The 9,821-nt window shown below is 33.6% G+C and overlaps 1 protein-coding gene across 1 annotated transcript in view; it reads left to right on the top strand.

Moving 5' to 3' along the window:
- Nucleotides 1-1,194: 1,194 nt before the first annotated feature.
- The window catches only part of LOC111632573 (probable serine/threonine-protein kinase DDB_G0283337), a 12,831-nt gene continuing 4,204 nt past the window's right edge, over nucleotides 1,195-9,821 (top strand). Inside the window, exons 1-2 of the mRNA XM_023377047.1 lie at nucleotides 1,195-1,207; nucleotides 3,428-3,433. The gene's annotated coding sequence lies outside the window, so the exon portion shown is untranslated. The remainder of the gene's footprint in view (nucleotides 1,208-3,427; nucleotides 3,434-9,821) is intronic.

The raw sequence follows: 9,821 nt of genomic DNA on the forward strand, positions 1-9,821 counted from the left end.
AATATTAGTATAAATTAGCAGAAGCTTGTCCCTGTACATCATACTTTTCCTCTAACAATGGAGTCGTGCCGGTCACCTTTGGGGGAAAAACTTTTAACTGAAATAACGTGACTTGCGGTTTGCATCGGAAGTTCCTGTATATTTAATCGGGGCTTCCTTCCCTCGAGGTTTCCATATCTGATCTCGTCTTTCGTCTATTTAAGTTCGTTCTCGAGATTAATGTAAGACGTCGACAGTGGGCATTTATAAGTTTACAATCTTTTCAAATCGCAACACGATTACACCCGGCATTTCGTCGACCACGTGCAAATACGATATTCACTTATCGTATTTGCACGTGAAGAAGAGCAAAGAAGTGTTTAGGGCTAGAGGAAATTTTCTTGAAATAAAAAAATTATGGATTACGAGAAATTTGAATTTGATAGATAACGACGAAATGTAATTTCGGAAAAAGCAAATCTAAGACGACTTATAAATAAACTTTTAAGAAATTCGTAGGAGGAAAACGTTCCAGACGGGCCTGAAATAAAAGTTTAAAAATTCCAGCAGCCGATTTGTAAATATACGGTTTGGAGTTGTAAAACACCAGCATGAACGTGCAAAATTTTTAATAAAAGCCGTACGTCAACAATGAGAAACTTTATGTTTGTTGCTAACAATCTATAATGCAACAATGAGAAACTTTATGTTTGTTGCTTACAATCTATAATGCAACATCNCATATCCCGTACTTGAGCCGCCCTACGGGCCCCCTTTGGGATTTTCGCTTTATCGGCGACCCTGGGGCCCACTGTTCCGTTGGGTTGGGCAGGGTGCCCCATTGATTGTTTGCGCTTTTTGGCTTTTCGACTGTTTAATCTAGGGCGAGTGCCTGCGATTTATCTAGCTATTCTTTTGGAGCCTTTCAGTAACAATCCCAGGGGAAGTAGGGACGAACCTTCACGAGGTCCTGCCTGTAAGTAGCCCGAAAGGGTGAAACAGATCGTTCCCTGCGAATAAAACTTAACAGTCCTTTTAAGGGCTATGACGGCCAAACGGCCACACGTGCAGCTGTCAGACGACGAGTTGTCGTCGCAAGGTGACATGGATGTGCAAGCGGATGATGAAAGACTAGTATTAGTGGAAAACATCCGCGAAGAAGTTCGCAACTATATGTTATCCAATGCCGGCTGCAAGCTGGGAGCTGGCGATCATGTCAAGTTCGTATGTGCACAAATTAATCGCATAATCATTCTGATGTCAGAGAAGCGGAGGGATCCATTGCAAGTAGCAGTGGAGAGTCTACATGAGAAATTGGATAAGTACATGGAGCAAGGGGGACCAGTCGTTCCTTCGTATGCGCAAGTGACCGCAAGGAAGCAAGCAAGACCACCAAGTAAGGAGGTTATCTTAGTTGACCTGGAGAACGAAAACGAAGATCCGGAACTTACCAAGAGTAAATTGAAGAAAAATGTGAATCCAAGGCAATTGGGAATAGGAATCCAGGCGGTCAGAAAACTAAGAAGAGGAGGCCTGGCCATTGAAGTAGCCACAACAGAGGAGAAGAAGAAGCTGAGAGGTATCATAGAAGAAAGAACAGGTCTTAAAACCAGAGAACCTTTGAGAAGACGACCAAAAGTAGTCATCTATGGTGTGGACAAAGAAATCACACGTGAAGAGTTACAAGAATGCATTTATCAACAAAATGAACACATCCAAGAAGCTATGGCAATAGAAGATTTCGCTCGACAATCTACCGTTAAATTCCAATTCGGAAATAAGGCTAGCTCTACAACCAACTGGGTGTTAGAACTCGACCCTCTACCAAGAAGACTTCTATTGCAAAGTAAGAAATTAAATATAGGTTGGACACGGTGCGGAGTTGAGGACTATTTGTCCGTTACGCAATGTTTTCAATGTTGTAAACTTGGTCATATCTCAAGGGAATGCAAGGAGAAGGGCCCCATCTGCAGTCAATGTGGGGGAGCCCATAAATACAAAGAGTGTACCAATAAAGGCAAAGTAGAATGCGTAAACTGTAAACGAGAGAAAATGAAGGAGACGGGACATAATGCGTGTTCCAAAAAGTGTCCCTTGATTCTAAAGGTTCGTAAGATGCTAATGTCGAAGATCGACTATGGAGAGTAACCCTGAAACTTGTGGAAATGGAAAGGAAAGAAAGTTAAGGATTGTTCAGATCAATGTCCAAAGGTCAATTAGTGGCACTTCAGCGCTCTGCAAAACGTTGGAGACGACTGATATAGCAATGGTTCAAGAGCCATACTGTTGTAAAGGCAAGCCGGCCTGTCTAAGGAGCACGTACAAGGTATTATATAATGAATACTATAGCCCATCTACTGTGGCTATTATAAACAATCCATACATTCCCGTAGTATTTTATGGTGAGGTCAGTGATAAATATCTTACATGTCTGGAAGTTGGGATCAATGAAGACAGCTATGTTCTAATCAGTGCTTACTGCCCGATAACAGATGACATCAATCCACTACTTAACAATCTGGAAAGGCTCATTAAAAGATTTGATGATAGGAAAGTTATTATCTGTGGGGACTTTAATGCCCACTCAGAGCTCTGGGGAGACCCNAAAATCACTATGAAAGGAAATTTGACACTTCAAGCAGACTGTTTGTGTTTGCAGAATTTTCTCTGACAGTGATTTTTTAAATTAATTATTTTTACAAAAAGCCAAAAGTTTAATCTCAAAATGCAATTATAAAACAAATGAATTATAAAACAAATGAATTATAAACCTAATGAACAAATGTGAAATGTGATCAATAGATTTTATTGTGTTGGTGATTTATACAAAAGAGTTTCCATGCCATAATGCTGAAATTAGTGGAAGCTAAAACAGAACCCACTTAATGCATTTGATGTTCCAAACTTGTATCTGATGATTCAGTGACAGGATGCAGCTGATCACAATGATATTTTTTTTTACAAGAAATATTCTGTATTTTAAGCTGTCAAATTATAAGCAGTTATAACATAATAATTCTGATAGACCATGCTTTTCAATTGTCACAAACAAATATCCATAACCAAAAGTAATAGGATTAAAATCATTTGAACAAGTTGATCATGCTAAGCAATTAATCACTCTGCCTTTTTGAAACATTGTCACAGTACCAACATCTTTGGATATGAGGAGGTTCTCCATCTTAGAAATAATTGAGTAAATAGATTCTTTCTGCTACAGTAGTAAAACAACAAAATTGTTTAGCATTTCTCAATCTCTCTGGACAGCAATGGAATTGATTACATTTTCAGTTTGACAATTTTCTATGAAAAAGAATAGGTCAGTGATAAATATTGCTGTAAACACACGCCATAGGTTAATTATTGGTAATGGCAAAGGAGTTTTTAAAGTACTAATATTGTAAATGGAGAAACATTAAACTTATGCAATACACCCACACCCCAACAGTAAAGAATTTATTGGTTTACATGAAGATTCTTCATTCTAAATGTGAATAGTTGTTCAGAATTTCATTCAGTAAAAATGAGCCTTATTTCCTCACAAGTTCTTCTACGGTCAGATATCATTCATCTGTATTTAAGCAAGAAATATCAGACCAAATGTCAGTTAGTTTCTGCATCATTAGAAAATATATATTGATTGTCTCATTTTGTAAGGACAAAGATGTAACAATTTTTATGTAAATTTTCTGCAAAGTTGCATAGAGTATATCCAACTGCCTGGGCACTTCTTGTTTATTGCTGGAACCTACTGCACTCTATTGGTCATTCCATATTAGTAGGATAATGTCCTTAGCTTGCTGTGAATAAATTTGCATTCTTTTCCTGATTTTCCTTCAACTTCTTTAAATTGAGAAATTATTCTGAAGAAACGGTGTTACTAGACTTCTTTGCAGTATTTGCATTAAGTTCCAGAAATATAGCAGTGATATTATTTAGTGTTTTTTCATAGTATAACTTCATGAGTAACAAATTCAGGCAATTGAAAGTATCTGCAAGTATTACATGAAATGTCTCACATCTTTCTTTACACATATCAATTGTCAATTGAAGAAATCAATTTGCAAGTGTTATACTTCTTCTTTGCTTTTATTGTCAAATTTTTCCTGGTAATGATTTTTGGAACTACTTTTTTTCATAGAAATTAATTCTGTGTATTCTGAAGAATACTGTAAGGTCTCTTTTTATGCAGATTATTTTTATGCGATTTTGAAGTTGTGCCCAAAAATCCCAAAATTTTGAAGTTGTGCCCCAAAATTTATGTGCGATTTTGAAGTCATCCAAAAATTTCTTGGACAAACATACATATAGGCTTGTTTAGGAAGCCCGTGTATAGACAGTCTCCAAAAATCGTGGAACGCTCAAAGCTCACTCCATTTGTTTCACTGACATATAACGTTTATGGATGTAAAGGACAGCAAGATCTACCTTAATCACTTTAGTTCCTAGCAATTTGTGATATAAATGTAATTAAACATAAAAAATACTTAAAACTGAAAAAAAAGGAAAGAAAATGCGTTTATTTTGAAGAAAAAGCTTCAAAGTTTAACTTCCTTTGTCTCGCCCTTCTGTGAAATTTAACACCGATGAGTCATTGTTTACACATCTGGATGACCTTGAACATAGCTGGAGTTGGATTTCCCGGGGCATTCTCATAGACGTCGTGGGAGGACAAGGGTTTAAAGTAGGGTGAACACTAGCTGGCCGTATATTATANATATCATTCATCTGTATTTAAGCAAGAAATATCAGACCAAATGTCAGTTAGTTTCTGCATCATTAGAAAATATATATTGATTGTCTCATTTTGTAAGGACAAAGATGTAACAATTTTTATGTAAATTTTCTGCACAGTTGCATAGAGTATATCCAACTGCCTGGGCACTTCTTGTTTATTGCTGGAACCTACTGCACTCTATTGGTCATTCCATATTAGTAGGATAATGTCCTTAGCTTGCTGTGAATAAATTTGCATTCTTTTCCTGATTTTCCTTCAACTTCTTTAAATTGAGAAATTATTCTGAAGAAACGGTGTTACTAGACTTCTTCGCAGTTATTTGCATTAAGTTCCAGAAATATAGCAGTGATATTATTTAGTGTTTTTTCATAGTATAACTTCATGAGTAACAAATTCAGGCAATTGAAAGTATCTGCAAGTATTACATGAAATGTCTCACATCTTTCTTTACACATATCAATTGTCAATTGAAGAAATCAATTTGCAAGTGTTATACTTCTTCTTTGCTTTTATTGTCAAATTTTTCCTGGTAATGATTTTTGGAACTACTTTTTTTCATAGAAATTAATTCTGTGTATTCTGAAGAATATTTCTATTAAGTGTTGTTGAATTTTGATTATTACATATCTCTGCAGATGACTTTGAATAAGATACATTAATTATGATCATTTTGTATTTACATATAAAAATTATTCTAAAGAATTTGAAACTGGAAATACACAAAATATCAGTTTATTATTTTAATATATATATATTGGGTTGTCCAAAAGGTTTATTCAGTTTTTTCCATAAGATGGCTCTAGTAGCACTTCTAGTAGTTGTCTTTAACTTCATTGGAAACAGTTTTGTTAGATTGTATTGTGATAACTGTCATAACAGTGTGAATTTTAGGAAAAGTTTATCAAAATTGGTTAATTTTTGTTTCTCCATTTTAATGTTGAAAATGGAAAAAAGCAACGTTTTTGGCATATTATGCTTTATTATTTCAAGAAATGTAAAAATGCAACTAAACACAAAATAGATTTGTTCAGAGTATGGAGAAGGTGCTGTGACTGATTAAACATACCAAAAGTGGTTTGTGAAGTTTTACCTGGAGATTTCTTGCTGGATGATGCTCCACAGTTGGGTAGACAAGTTGAAAGTGATCAAGTTCAGACTTTAAGAACAATCAACCTTATACTATGTGAGGGACAGCAACATACTCAAAATATCCAAATCAAGCATTGAAAATCATTTGTACCAGGTTGGTTATGTATATTGTTTTGATGTTTCAGTTTCACATAAGTGAAAAAATCTTCAAATGAGATTCTTAAACATAATGAAAATGTTTCATTTTGAAAACAAATAATGACAGGCGATGAAAAGTGGAAACTTTACAATAATGTGGAACATAAGATATCATGGGTCAAGTGAAATGAACCATCACCAACTGCACCAAAGACCAGTCTTCATGCAAAGAAGATAATGTGCTGCATATGGTGTAACTGGAAGAGAGTTCCCTCTGGAAAACCAAACAATTAATTCCAACAAGTACTGTGTGCAATTAGACCAACTGAAGACAGCACTCAACAAAAAGTGTCCAGAGTTAGTCAAAAGAATATGTATAATCTTCCATCAGGATAATGCAAAATTACAAGTTTCTTTGATGACAAGACAAAACTGTTACAGCTTGTCTGGAAAATTATGATTCTTTTACTGCATTCAACATAATTGCAACTTCAGATTTTCATTTATTTCAATCTTTACAAAATTCTTTTAATGGAAAACATTTCAATTTCCTGGAAGACTGTAAAAGGCACTTGGAACAGTTCTTTGCTCAAAAAGATAAAAAGTTTTGGGAAGATTGAATTATGAAGTAGCCTGAAGAATGGCAGAAGGTAGTGGAATAAATTGATGTATACATTATTAAATAAAATTGATGATGAAGGTGAAAAATGTGTCATTTATTTTTTATTTAAAAACCAAATAAACTTTTTGGCCACCCAATTTTTGGCTGTCTATTTTAATCAATTCATTGGAATAACTCAAAAAATATGCACCCTACAAAATAAATAAAATCATTGAACCAAAAATAAATCTTCAAGGAGACATTAAAATAGAACTATTGGTTTCATTAAAAGATGGCACTAAAATTGATGAAAACAGGGTCAACTTCATTTTCTTAAATGGGAACTACATTTTTTATTGGATACTAGCTGCAAGGACCCGCTTCGCTGGGTTTTTATTTGTGGGCAAAAAGTAACGATTGTGAAGATTAAGATAATTACATTATAGCCAATCTTACCCGTTTTCACAAAATGCAAGAATTAGGTCTCCCGTTTCCAGACGTTTCCAGAGAATTTTTACATGAGCATAAAAATATGTTCGATTTCCCGCAAAAGCGCAAAAAACCGCCTGTAAATCTTGCATGCCGCTTTATATTAACACTTCCTGGTCCCGATTCTATTTCTGAACGTCTCCTGTTCACGTCCAGTCAAACGAACTATTTTCAACGTTTCTGGAACGTTTACGATCGTTCTATAATCGAACCAATATTCGAATTTTATGTTCGAATTTAATTCGAACAAATTCGAACAAAACATTCGAAATAGAAAGCCACTTTCAACCACTTTCAGCCTCATATCTCCCGCACCCTTATAGCTATCGAGACGCAACCACCCCTATGCACGAATGGAGACTTGGGGCTACCACCACATACAAACACCATTCACGTGCAATGTGTAGTTTTGGCGGAAAAGTGAAATATAGGGACATAAATGTCCATTTTTATATATAGGCCTATATAGATTATGATTCTACATCAAAAACAAACTTTTATGTAAAACATTTTTTTGAAAGATGCACTTATCAGAAGTTGAGTATTTGAAATTTTATGCACATGTGAATATGTAGATATCTGTGAAGTTCATTGAAAAAAGGAAGAAAAAAAGCTTAAAAAATCTTTTGGAAATTATTGTTATTTGGTGGAACTGTTCTCTTTCTTCAAATAATGAACTGATACAAAAACTAGTGTCACAGCATTTAAAGTCATTGATAAAGCAAAGACATTGATCTTTATTCCACCAAGTAATAATAGTTTCCTAATAATTTTTAAAGCATTTTTTCTACCTTTTTTTCAATGAACTTCACAGATATCTACAGAGTCAATTGTACGTACATGGTATGGTGGCCAAGTAAAACTTCAAACACTCATACCTTCTGATAAGCACATCTTTCAAAAAATGTTCTACATAAAAGTTTGTTTGTTTTTGATGTAGAATCTTAATAATTAATAAAAAAAATGTAGATTCTCATGTAAGAAGATGAAGTTGATCCTGTTTTCACCAGTTTCTAATTAAAATAATGAAGTGCTATCTTCAATGAAACCAATAGCTTCATTTTGTGGTCCTCTTGAAATCTTCTAACATTTTTGGTTCAATGATTTTTTGAGTTATTCCAGTGGATTGATTATATATATATAATTAATCCACTGTAACTAAAAATATATACCTAATAGTTTACCATTATAATTTAAGGTGACTAGATGAATTGTCTTATATAACATTAAAAGTTAACCTCTAGAGCCAAATTGGTTACGTAATTGATTTAGTAATTAGCCTTAAAAACTAGCCCGATAGATTTTCGGCATACGGTTGGTGTTTAATTAAAAGTTAATAATTTTTTAGATTTTGAATTTTATGAAAAGATTCTGTAAAGAATCCCTGTGTCTGTCATGCAGAAATTACTTTAAGATTACAAAGAAGTTTCCAATAAAGGTAATATTTTTAAGAAAATAAAGTATTGTTTTTGTAATTTTAATATCCATGCCTTAATTGAATCCCTCATTTAAACATTTCAGATGGGAAGTTCTCTACATTCCATATTTTCTGGTCTTTTAAATATAAAGAATGGTTCAAAACATAAAATTTAATTATTGCACACAATATTTTCATTATGAAAGACGGCACTAAACGACAATTATTTGTTAAGATGCGACGTCGCAATTACTAATGTTTATTAGAATTTATAAGTTATTTCCTTATATCGTTCGATATTAGGTTTTATCCTTATGTTAACCTTTCATTTAATAAAGATTCGTGCAATGTATATAATTAGAAGATTAAAATTGCTCTGCTATGAGCAATTAATGTAATTTCAACATTAATAGCCGAAAATTTAGAGAGAAACTCATAAAAGTACGTTGTAATCTGCACGTAGAATTATTAATGTATACGTATAACACTCGATGATAGAGACGTGTAATAATAATATGATTCAATTATGTAACGATCTATGGTGAAGAATCTAAAATAAACTGAAAATAATTTCATTTTAACGTATGTTGTTATTTATTAGTTATTAATTAAAATACGTCAAGAAACATTTTATCATATATTGATCTTAAAAGTCTGTAATAGCGCATTTATTGTATATTGAACGAAAGTTTTGTGCTTCAAATTCTTCCCATCCATCGAGGACAGACAGAAAAACAGAATATTCAAACCATCGTTCCAAACAACACAATGCCTGACAGGGCATGGATGTTTTAACTCATATTTGTACCGTTTCAAGAAGAGAGATTACAACCATTGCGACGCAGACACGAACAACGAAGATACCGTTCATCACTTCCTCTTCGAATGCACCAAATACACAACCCTCAGAGAAAATTTCGAGAGAATATGTATCACAGAAGGGAAAAACTGGCCGCCAAAAGAGAACGAACTTATAATGAATAACAAACTTTTTAAAGCATTTGAGAAGTTTATACAGGACAGTGGTGCATTAGTACCTCAGTTTGGTGACCTGAATTTAAATATACTCAACACAGATACAACAGAAACTAATGACAGTGATGACGACAATAACTACAATTCCTTCACAAGCGATGAAGATTAAAGAAAAATGTTAAAAATAAAGACTGTTATATGTATATAAATTCAATTGTGCTACGAATAACATAGTGTGATTATTAAGTTATAAGTTATCTTGTAAAAATTTCTTGTTAAAACTTTATGGATTTCGATCTGTATGATTACATCAAAAATTCTTTGTCAACTGATTACTAAATGTATTACTTTAAAATTATACCTGTTGTATATTTAATATTTCATTAATGTAATAA

This window comes from Centruroides sculpturatus, unplaced genomic scaffold, assembly GCF_000671375.1.
Source record: "Centruroides sculpturatus isolate CEXI.00-Female unplaced genomic scaffold, Cexi_2.0 scaffold743, whole genome shotgun sequence".
Classification (NCBI taxonomy): Eukaryota; Metazoa; Arthropoda; class Arachnida; order Scorpiones; family Buthidae; genus Centruroides; species Centruroides sculpturatus.